General features: G+C 43.9%; 1 protein-coding gene across 1 annotated transcript in view; it reads left to right on the top strand.

Annotated features, from left to right (window-relative positions):
- The window catches only part of TRIM71 (tripartite motif containing 71), a 213,965-nt gene that overhangs the window by 119,337 nt on the left and 82,220 nt on the right, over positions 1 to 12,408 (top strand). The gene's annotated exons all lie outside the window — the stretch shown is intronic.

The raw sequence follows: 12,408 nt of genomic DNA, 5'->3' as shown, positions 1-12,408 counted from the left end.
ATGGACACTTTTCTGAAGTCACTAGTGGAACAAGCCCCTCTTAGGCATTTTCAAGATTCCTTGTACAATTCGAACAGCATATGTTTGACAAAAATCTTCAAAACATGTATTTTTCAAATAAGTAGACCTTTTAAAGATGGAGAGGTATCTCAGTTTGATCAATTGGCATTCAGTGAATAGGCTTGGGTGCATTCAAGGTTCATTATTACTGTTGAAAATGTATATTATACATCTGTGCAGTCTGAAATTAAGGCGTATACCATCTTATGTAGCTGTAAAGGTCACCAGGGAGGATATGCCAGTTAGTGTGCAATTGTCCAATGTCCGGTGTGCTGCTACTCCGAATTTGGTATCAGCATTTTGTGTTGCTTTCATTTTGTTGAGGAAAAAGGGGTACAATAGTATAGTTCTGTAGAATCTTACAAAGTACTTGGATTCTAGGTTACGTTTTCTTGATTGTCTGCTTAAAAAATAAAAAAAGGTCCTTTCACTAACGTTGACTTACTGGCTCATAACAAGCAATTATCTTTTCGATTGCCTGGATTTTCCAGCTCAATCATTACTTCTTCATTTTTCTTGTTTTGTGAGTTGGCATTCGTCTGCTATCCTCTGCTATGGTTTCAAAAGGTTTAGATTAGAAAGCAAGACTGTACCTCGAGGGTGTGCACCACTTCCAAATCTGCTTCTGTGATGTAGTTGTTTTCTCAGGCGGTATCCGCACCAATTTCATTGTCATTGCTTGTTTCAGTTAACTGGACTTTTGCTTGTTCCAGTAATAGAACGTGTTGTAATTTCTGTAGTGCTAACTACACCAAACCCTTCCACTATTGATCGTTTCTTCTAATTGTCTCATCAGTTGTTTGCAGAATAGATAGTGGTATTTCATCCTTTAAAGGTTTGACTTTCTGTGTTTGAAAAGGAACTGCTTTGAGGTGTGTGCTGATGAATACTAGTGGCCTTTTAACACCTACTGCATCTTGATCCTTTTTCTACGATCCTCTGCCAATCTAATAACTGGTTAACTCAAACTTGAGCTAGTCTCATGTGACTGTGTTACTGAGATTCCGCGGGTGGTGGGTGCCTTCTAAGAGCTACCACATTGCTAGTTGGATTGGTTTTTTAGAAGAGATTGAACAAAAAGCTGGCTTCATCAAGCTTTCGTCTTGTTTTAAGATAACACTTCCTTTTTCAATGGTATCCTTTCAGCTCTTCTTTGACAGGCTCATCACACTGATCCAGTAGTCGAAAATGTTAAGTGTGCCATTAGTTAATTGTATAAGAATGTGTCATAAGATGTTAAAAGTTCAGATTTCTTGTATGTAACGGCCGCAGGAGAAGCTAGGCTGTCAGATATGCATTTTTAGGACAATGGATTTGATACTTATTCGTTTTTTTAATTATTTAAAAAGTGCTGTATTTCTGAACTTTATCTTCGCAATAGAAACCAAAAGGAGAGCTGGTCAGAGAAGGGAAAACAGAGCGACAAAATAAGGACAAATGTTTTAGGAATAAACCAACAGGCATTACCAAAACCAAGAGGTTTGGCATTGGCAAGGTAGTGGTATTGTATTGTAATAGTATTTATATAGTGCTTACTTCCCCTGACGAGGCGTCGAAGTGCTTTTCGGCGAGTAGCACGCTACTCCGGAACCCGATAAGAATTCGTGATGGATTAGTATGTGGGAAATATGAGTACAGTTTTAGTATTATTATGAGTTAATTTGAGCCGTGGATATGAGAGTTTGTTAGTTAGATTGACAGGAGTAATGGAGGGGTGGAGGAGGAAAGAAATCCAGAAGTGTTAATTGGGAGTATATCCCTCATTTACTCATCCCAGGGGCTTGGGATGAGTAAAGTGGGATGGAGGAGGGAAGATTCTGTGGAAGGGTTAGGGAGATCATAGTAGCAGGGTGAGATAAATTAGGGCGAATTTAGTAGGGTTGTTTGGGAGGTCATGGTAGTAGTACGTGCCAGTCATCACTGAAGCACAACTAGTACCCTTATGAACTAGGTAATTGAAGAGAGGATGATTAGTCCTGGGGTGGCGGGTAACCGATCAACATTGGGGTCACTCTGAACATTTTAAGAAGTGACTAGATGCTGTATAAGGAATGGTTTCTTACCTGTAACTCCAGTTCTCTCGTAGGGGTATTTCCATGATAGTCATAAGCACTGAATAGTTCTGCGCGCCTGCGGGGACCCCGGAGCACTGATGTGAAGTATATTCTTAAGTGCAAACACCAGCCGTTTGAAGAAAAGGTCTGTCAAAAAAAACACTTAAGAATAACATTGTGCAGCCTATGTGAACAGCTACACAGGCCAAATTGTTGAAAGGAAAATCAATAGTAGTGTAAATTCATGTTCAAACACCTATTTATTCTAGAAATGTAATAACAAATACATTCTCATACTTTATTTACACCTCTGATGAGAATAAAACAATGCAGGGCAGTGTAGCCCATAGGCTGCCATTATACAGAATGTAAATAGAGCTGTGCCTTTAAGAAAGCAAAGTCTTCCTGTATCCCATCATGCACAGCAACAGGCAGTTGCCTCAGTTCTTTTTGAAGGCTTTTAACCTGGAACAAGCTTTGTTGGAGTACCAACATCAACCATATTTATGGCAACTTTTTCTATGTGAACTCCACCGGGGAGGAGGGAGGGTTGCTTATGACTATCATGGAAATACCCCTACGAGAGAACTGGAGTTACAGGTAAGAAACCATTCCTTCTCTCGTAGGGGATTTCCATGTATAGTCATAAGCACTGAATAGAGTAGCAAGCCCATCCCCATAACCGCGGTGGAGCAGACAGAAAAAAATAGTGCCAAAACACTAAAGTTATGCAAATAAGTTCTTAAGCAAGGCCTGTCCAACCTGTGCATCCGCCCTAGCGTCTGTATCAAGGCAGTAATGCTGAGTAAAGGTATGGACAGACTTCCAAGTGGCAGCCTTGCATATTTCTGCCAAAGGTATATTTCTCATTAAGGCTGTAGTAGCTGCCTTCCCTCTAGTAGAGTGGGCTTTTGGCCTACCACAGAGGGACTTGTTCGCTAACTGATAACATAACATTATACATGAAACAATCCACCTGGATAGTGATTGCTTAGACGTGCCCAACCCTGTTCTAAGTGGGCCATAGTTAACAAAAAGCTGTTGTGATTTACGTAAGCATTTTGTCCTGTCCAAGTAAAATTTCAAAACCCTCTTTACATCCAGAGAGTGCAGCGTTCTCTCAGCAGGAGTAGCTGGATTTTGAAAGAAAGTTGGAAGTGAAATGGTTTGATTCACATGAAAATCGGAGACGACTTTCGGTAAAAATTTTGGATGAGTTCTCATTACCACTTTCGCAGAATGAAAAACCGTGTAGGGTTCCTGAGAGCAAAGGGCTTGGATTTCACTGACCCTACGCGCTGAAGTGATTGCCACCAGAAAAGCAGTTTTCCATGTGAGATGTTGAAGCGATGCCTTATGTATTGGCTCGAATGGAGGTAGCATCAGGCGCGATAGGACAACATTCAATTCCCATGGAGGAGACGGCCTTCTAATGGGGGGGAAAAACCTTTTTTAAACCCTCCAGGAAGTCTTTAATAATTGGGATTCGAAAAAAGGAAGGTTGCGATGGGCTCTTCCTGTATGCTGTTAGAGCCGCCAAATGTACCTTTATTGATGATAATTGTAAGCCCGATTTTGCCAATGTTAGGAGGTATGGCAGAATAGACTCTTCTCCACAGGATATCGGGTCAATGTTGTTGCCTAAACACCACACACAAAATCTCTTCCACTTGCTTGCATAAGTGGATCGTGTGGAAGGGCGCTTAGCTTCTCTCAGGATTTCCATACAGTCCTGAGGTAAGTTCAAGTGTCCATATTGCACTAGCTCAGGAGCCATGCTGCCAAACTCCGTGATGAGAGGTTGGGATGAGATATCTGCCCTCCGAACTTCGTGAGCAGGTCCGGACGATAAGGGAGCCTGATGTGTGGTTTGAGTGACCGGTGAAGAAGGTCTGGGAACCACCATTGTCGTGGCCATTCCGGAGCAATCAGGATCATTTTGGACTGAGCATTGGATAACTTCTGGAGGACCGCCGGAATCAGGGGAAGCGGTGGAAAGGCGTAAAGAAATGCTCCTGACCAGTTTATCCACAGGGCATTCCCCAGTGTCCCTGGATGGTAATATCTGGAGGCGAAGTTTTGGCATTTTTTGTTTTCTGGGGTTGCGAACAGGTCTATAGAGGGGGAACCCCATAGTGCGAAAATGGAATGAACGACGTCGTCGTGTAGAACCCACTCGTGGTTCTCGTCCATTACTCGGCTGAGAGCATCCGCTTGCACATTCTGGATGCCCGGCAGGTGAGTTGCTACTAGCGATAGGTTCCTGACTAGAAGCCAATGCCAGATTGTCTGAGCCTCCCTGGATAAAATCCTGGACCTGGTGCCTCCTTGTTTGTTTACATAGTACATGGTGGCCACGTTGTACGTCTGAAGAAGGAGAGTTTCCGCTCTCAGAGAGGGAAGGAAAGCTTTGAGCGCAAGGTGGACCGCTCGAAGTTCCAGCAGGTTGATGTGATAGAGACTCTCTTTCTGTGACCACTTGCCTTGGACTCGAAGATGTCCCATGTGCGCTCCCCATCCGAGCAGTGACGCATCTGTTACGATGGTTTGAGCTGGAGGCTGTCGTTGGAACGGAATCCCCACCAAGAGATTGTCGGGTAGACACCACCACTTGAGGGACTGTAAGGCGTGGGGAGAAAGGAGGACTTTGTTCTCCCATTCGTTCATTAGTTGACTCCATTGATCCTCCAGGTTTTCCTGTAATGGTCTCATATGGAGGCGAGCATTGGGAACGAGATGGATACAAGACGCCATCGAGCCCAGTAGGGAAGCTATTACTCTTGCAGTGGTCTGTGGAGCCTCTTGCAGTTGTTTGCACTTTTGGAGAATCGATAATCGTCGTTCCTCCGAAGGAAACACCTTTCCTAGATTTGTATCTATAATGGCTCCTAAGTAATGCAACCTCTGAACCGGTGTTGCTGTGGATTTCAGGAGATTTACTTGAAGACCGAGTTTCTGTAACAGCTGTAGAGTCCATTTGAAATGTTGTTGCGTCTCTAGATAACTGGAGGCCTTTATGAGCCAATCGTCTAGATAGGGGTAGACAAAAATTCGATGCTTCCTCAAATGGGCGGCTACCACCGCCATGCATTTGGAAAAAGTCCTCGGCGCTGATTTTAGGCCGAAGGGCAGAACCGCAAATTGGTAATGTTTTCCGACGGTGAACCTTAGGAATTTTCGATGTTTCTTGGCCACCGGAATATGAAAATAAGCGTCGCAAAGGTCTACTGCACAGAGCCAGTCGCCCTGACGAAGATGTGGGTAAATTTGGTGCAAGGATAGCATCCTGAATTTCTCTTTGCGAATCCACTTGTTTGCTGTCCTTAGGTCTAAAATGGGACGAAACTCTTGCTTGTCTTTTTTTGGCACAAGGAAATACCTCGAATAAATCCCCTTCCCTTGCTGGCTGATCGGGACGGGTTCTATGGCTCTTTTTTGCAATAGGATGGTGACTTCTAACTGAAGAGCTTCGAGGTGTCGGTTGGTTGTTTTGGGTGGAACAGATGGTGGAGGACTGGTGAATCTGAGAACGTAACCATGTCTCACAATATTCAAAACCCAGGCGTCTGATGTGATGCGTAGCCACTCGTCCAGATGATTTGAGATACTTCCCCCTACCGGAGTGGGTAACGGAGGAGAGGGAAGCAAAGATTCAGGGCTTAGACGCGGGCACCTGTCGAGGTGTCTGGGTCTGAGGTGTTGAACGACCCCTTGTCGACCTTCTGGAGAAGCCCCTCTGATGCTGCTGCTGCTGCTGTTGCTGAGGGCGTGAAGACGTCCAATGTGGAGTCTGATACCTGTGGGTGAACAGTCTTCTTTGATATGGTCGGAATCCTTTTCGCTGTTCTTTAGGTCGCTCCATGCCTACCGCTTTCAGGGTATCCAGCTCCGACTTCATTCTGGCCATCTCGTCATTGGCATGAGAGCCGAACAAAGTGGAGCCTGAGAAAGGTAGTTTCTGTATCCTCTGCTGTGCTTCGGGTTTAAGCGATGTAAGCCGCAGCCATGCATGTCTCCTGAGCGCTATACCATGAGCATAGTTATGTGCGGATAGTGTTGAAGAATCCGCCGCAGCACTTATAATCTGGTTAGAAACCATAGCTCCCTCGCTCACGACCTCTAGGAAATCTTCCCTTTTGTCCCTAGGGAGATGCTCCGCGAACTGCAGTATAGAGTCCCAGAGGGATCGATCATATCTCCCTAAAAGCAGTGGCACTGGCTGCTTTCATGGTGATGGATGCCGTCGAGCATACTTTTCTTCCTGCAGCATCGATCTTTCTGCTCTCTTTGTCTGGAGGAGCAGAGGAAGACGGTGACGTCGAATGCGATTTCTTCGCTGCCACTATAACTACCGAGTCTGGTACTGGGTCCGACCTCAAGAATAGAGGATCTTGCTCTGGTGGACGGTACTTTTTAATGAGTCTGGAAGGAGCAGACTTTGTTGTAGCCGGCGTGAGAAAAATGTCCATTGCTGGCTCAATAAGACCCGGAACCAGTGGAAGTAAAGGTCGTGAAGATGTCTTTTGATGCAAGGTCTCAAAGATCACAGATGTCGATGGGGCCGGAGCTGCTAGCGGGATATTCAGCTTGGTTGCCCCTCTCACTAAGACCTCCTGAAATGTGTTGACATCATCTATGGGGGACACTCTTGGGGACGGTGAGTCCGATAAGGTTGGAGAGTAGTCCCGTGTGGACGATGAAGAATGTCCATGATGTGATTCCTGACGATGGTGCCTAGAGGTAGATGTACGCCTCGATGAATATCCAGAACGCCCTGCAGATCGCGTTGGGGTCCTCGGAACAGGCTCTGGAGGAGCCGTAGGTGTTACCGGCGTCTGTGGTAACGGCGACTGCCTTTGCGAGAGCTGTGGCGATGCTGGAAGTAGGAAAAGCGAGGCCGAGGATTCCGAGGTTGTATAAACCCTTCTAGGCCTCTTAGATGGTCTTCTCGACGTTGAAGCACTCCTCGACGTCGAACTGCGGTGACGGCGAGTGCCTCTAGACGTCGACTCGTCTCGCCACTGCGAACCTCTCGACGACGACCCTCTACGTCGGTGCAGTGACGGTTTTACAAATGTCACACGACTCCGGTTTGTGGCTGGATGGAAGACAAATTATATAGACCCTATGTGGATCTGTTTTAGCCTTCTTTCTGCCACAAGAAGGACATTTATCAAAAAGTGAAGGCATTTCTAACTAGAAAAACCTCAAAATTCTGTCAGAATTTAACAGAAATCAGTAGAAAATGATCACTCAAAGGTAAAATCGTTGGGTGAAAATGAAATTCAGAAGATATTTCAATGAATTTCTGTCACAAAAAGCTTTGTGAGGTAGAGCTCAATGCTTCAGGGTCCTGTCAGCAGGAGCCGGGAAAAAAGAACTGAGGCAACTGCCTGTTGCTGTGCATGATGGGATACAGGAAGACTTTGCTTTCTTAAAGGCACAGCTCTATTTACATTCTGTACAATGGCAGCCTATGGGCTACACTGCCCTGCATTGTTTTATTCTCATCAGAGGTGTAAATAAAGTATGAGAATGTATTTGTTATTACATTTCTAGAATAAATAGGTGTTTGAACATGAATTTACACTACTATTGATTTTCTTTTCAACAATTTGGCCTGTGTAGCTGTTCACATAGGCTGCACAATGTTATTCTTAAGTGTTTTTTTTGACAGACCTTTTCTTCAAACGGCTGGTGTTTGCACTTGAGAATATACTTCACATCAGTGCTCCGGGGTCCCCGCAGGCGCGCGGAACTATTCAGTGCTTATGACTATACATGGAAATCCCCTACGAGAGAAATAAAGTTGAACTTTTATTCCACTCAGTTACAACCACCCCTGGCATGTTAGCAATCATATCATTGTTCTCTTCTCCTCACCTCCATCATCCTTGCAGAATCTTCCCCCAACATTCTTAAGTCATCCTTAACCAACCTCCACCACCCTACCAGCATTCCTTAACTCTCATAGAGGTGTACGTTCACATGTTCTGCATACTTCTGCCATCTAGTGTTGGGTCTGGAGTTATGGAAGTTGTTTTTCTCCTTCGAAGAAGTCTTTCGAGTCACAAGGTAATAGTGACTCATCTCTGCGATATTGCGCATGTGCATCAACTCCACTGTTAGATTGTTTTCCCACAGGCAAGTGAGAAAGCAGTGAAAGGTATGTGTAAGAAAAGTGTACTTGGAAAATGTCGAGAAGCAATTTTTAGACTTTAATGCGCATCACAGAAAACATATTATTAACACAGATGGTGTGATTAGTTTTGAATTACTGTCATCCCCAAGGTTGGCTAAGTATGTTTCTATAAAAATGACAATTCTCTGTGAGGTGGAGTTCGGTAGGTAAGATCCCCACTATAACCATCCTTTACACCTTAAACCGTTATTACTGTCTCACTTTGGCAGCAGTTGTCACTAGGGTACCTCGCCCATTCCACCTCAGGGATGCCGTTTGGGGGCGTCGTCCTCCGCCTGGCTCCACTGGCTCTGGTTATGCTGTACCAAAGTTGCCGTTGGCTCCTCTCATTTTGCTGGTCCTACACTGTTGGTGAGCCTCTGCTGCAATGATCTTCGCATGGCCGCCTCATTCAGACTGGCTGGTGTTCCTGTGCCGATGTCTTCTTTCTTAGTTAGCCCAGTATTAGCCTCTTCTACAGTGGTGCACTTACTGGCTTATTCAAAGAGTGCCACCCAGGCATAGGACGAATTCCTTTAAATTCGTCAAATTTTCCAATAGCTTCCGTGGCCGGCTGCAGTGGTGCTAAAACTCCTCCTCTTCTTCCATACCCCATCACACTCTGTAACTGCGGTTAGGGTAAGGGCAGATCTGTGGCCTAATTTTGTCAAAGCAAGTGCTCTTTCTGGGTTGGATATCCTGGCCCCTCTAGGCCAGCTGCACTGACTGAAACTTCGCTAATATCAGCAGATGAATGTTTTCTTCAAGTACGTATTACACATCGGAATTGAGAATAGCACTTATTCTAGTCTTCCAGTGTAACTTATAACATATACTGTTGTGGCAATAAAGAACGGTCTTATAACAGCCTTCTATATGGCCTCGACATAACCCTGTGTGCCTACCTGCAAGTAGAAAATGTCTCCTTTCCTTACATCTCCTCACATAGATGTTTATTTAATGTATGCTCTGGGGTCCCCGCTCATGGATGGTAATATTCAGTGCTTATGACTTTGATTCCCCTGGAAGAGAAAGATCTTGCTCTCATCCTGAAATGGAGGACTCACAAGAAGATTTTCTACTGCAGCCTGCCACTCAGCCCGTCTGGGTCCATGGGCCAGACTTCTGTTCCGCAAACCTGAAGTGGACAGGAGAAAATTCTCCTGCGTCCAAAACAGTTCCATTATTTCTTAGAATTTGTGTCTGCGCATCCTCCGCGGTAAATGTGCTCCTCTAAAGTGCTATGTAGAACAAGTGTAATAATAAAATCGGTTTCTTTTGGTTATTAATACAGTGCAAAGGCCAAATCCCATATTACAATAGAAGTGCATGACACTTGATCATGATACTGTGGATCTCTACTGCTTCACGGTAAGCTGAAGGCATGATTTTTTTGTTCTATCTTTTTTCGTTGAAATTCGTTATTTTCTTGACTTTCAAATGTTACTTCGTGGAATTCTGCTGAATGCACTTTTTTTTTTTGTTGTTTTTTTTTGGTTTTTAAAGCTATTATTGTACCCCAGCGACAGTGTTGTGCATTTCTTTGTCCATCTTCCCTCTCTGTAGTTCGATCTAACTTTCAGTAGTACCCTATATGTGTATTAACTTTTCTTTGTAATTGTGAAATTCTCTAATTCACTGAAACTCATGACCTTTCGAAAAATAAAGCACATTGGGAATTCACAATGGTGGGTGGCATGCTATAGATTTTTTTTTTTTTTTTTAAAACCTCGACCCGTGTACTTTTGTGCTCTAGACTAGTCTTTAAGTCTACCCTTTGTCTCATTTTGTTTTTCCCCCTATTTTGCGCAATGCGAGACTTGGGAAATCCACAAATTTCAAAATGAGGTGATGGGAATATTTCAAGTCCATCAGCCAGTCAAGTTTCATTAAAAAAAAAAAACATGTGTTTGACAATAACTTATGAAGGTCCTGCTTGTGAGTTTCTGGTGCTGCACATCTGGGTGAGGTTAAGTCCTGAGAGATAAGCAAAACTTCTCTTGATGCAGTGGCCAGCACATCAGCTCTTTTGCCCAGAAGCCTTTGTGTTACTGTACCACATCACATGGGACTGTGTGAGGAGGTTGCAACTTCTCCTGGTCCTACTTGAAGTTAGTTTATACTCTGCTACAAAGGCTGCGGGTAAGTCAGGGCTGGCTGAGTAGAGCCCGTGTATAATTAGCAAAATTGTCTAGGTACTTTGATGGACTGTACCTGGATGGACTGTACCTGGATGCCACTGACCCATCTAACCTCTGCCCCATCACCAAGCTCAACAAGCTGCTGCTGAATAGTAAATGAGAGGTGTAGTCATGTAAGAGCCCATACATCTTACCTCCATGAGGTGGCCATCTTGGTTTGAAAATCCTTTGAAAACCACTAGAGTGCGAACACCATCAACCACAGTATAAACTTTCATCTTGCCTGAAATATCACAAAATGGCTCAACTATGACTGCCAAGTTACATGTGGGCCCACAGTACCTGCCTTCTATAAAAGAGCTGAAGTAACGAATGGCAACAAATGAGGAGCGTAGTTTTGTTTGAACGTACGCTCACGCAATGTTGAAATCTGCATTTTTTTAATTACATGAAGCTATTCTGATGCTCTCTAGAGCAACTGCATGATTTATGTTTTAATATGAATGTTTGCTTTTTTTTTTTTTCTTAACTGCTGGCATACTGATAAAACTGTTTTTGTTACCCTCTTGGGTCGAGTTTATGCTATATAAAAACACAAACTAGATAACCTGCATAATAGATCTACATTTTAACTCTAAGATACCTGTTTTGCATGTTTTTCAAAGGTATACATTTAAATTATTGACAGAGCTACACCAAATAAAAAAAAAACAAGTTTTCTGCAGTTTTGCTGTATAACATACTTAACTTTATTTGGCTGTTCTCCCTCCGTAACCGCTAGCTTTTTTTTTTTTTTTTTTCTTTTCATCCCTACCTGGATCTGCACGAAACGTTGGCTTGCTCAACCCTCACCACTTCACCAGGGTTGCGTATAATTACGTGCAGGTTCAACAAACCGTGGCAGAGGTATTCACCATCAAATATGCACCTTCCAGTAAAAACACAGAGTACTATGTATGAATATAGTGCACTTTGTTTCTCGTGAATTTCAGGCAGTAATTTGTGGTAAGTCCCATGAAACAGTGCTTTGACACAACTGTGAGATGATCAATATCCAAATGTTAGTACAGGTACTGAATGAAGTGTGGCCCTCCATATCCCCAGTGAACATTTCAGTTGATGAGTTACATTACGTTTCAGCTGGATTTAGTGGTTGTACATGGATGTCATTATACAGTGAAGTATATGTCCAACTTACAAAAACATAGACTTTACACGGATTCGGTATAAATACCGTCTGAGGCTAACAAGCACCAATAACCAGTTATAAGATGGACGGGAATTTTGTTTATGAGGTTCAGAACTTTACAAAACAGCAGCGAAATCTGACCTAGAAATGCGCAGTTTTCCTTTCTTTTTCACAGACCCTATCTGCGGTGGTCGGTTATCCTTTGCGCAAATATGAGTGTATGGCCTGAGCAAATCCTTGTGAACTACTGGGCATGTGCCTCCAAATATTGTCGTCGGGTCGATGCATGACATAGGGAAACCTCTTCTTAAGACTGCAATAACAAAAACACCCTGGCCATCTGGGGAATATGCATAGTACATTGATTAAAAGCTTTGTTTGCCCTTGGGGGAAGGAGGGCGTAATTTCATTTGCACTCCCTTCTGCAGGTTTGAGAGGAAATCCATTTAGAGGAAAGCTGAATTTGAAAGGGATGCCATAAATGAGATAATTTAGCATTGGCCCCTTCTACTCCCCCCTTCTTGTGGCACCCCTGCTGAATAGGGCCTGCTGGCCTCTTCTGCCTCGCCTGACAGTTGTGTTATTTAAGTGTTAGCCTGCAGTAGGCCTAGGCCCATTAGCAGAGGCAGAGGAAGTGCTTCTGTTATCTCGCACATCAAAGGCCTGCTGGGGTTTGGCACTGGCGAATGGGCGGAGCCAGCTGGCCAATACCCCCTTTGTCCCATTGAAACAAATTCTATAGGGGGACTGCTTATGGTATGGGCCTGTTGGCAAGGCAATGAG

The sequence above is a fragment of the Pleurodeles waltl genome, chromosome 10 (genome assembly GCF_031143425.1).
Source record: "Pleurodeles waltl isolate 20211129_DDA chromosome 10, aPleWal1.hap1.20221129, whole genome shotgun sequence".
Lineage (NCBI taxonomy): Eukaryota > Metazoa > Chordata > Amphibia > Caudata > Salamandridae > Pleurodeles > Pleurodeles waltl.
The sequence above is the reverse complement of the archived record's forward strand: the minus strand, read 5'-3'. Positions and strand labels throughout refer to the sequence as shown.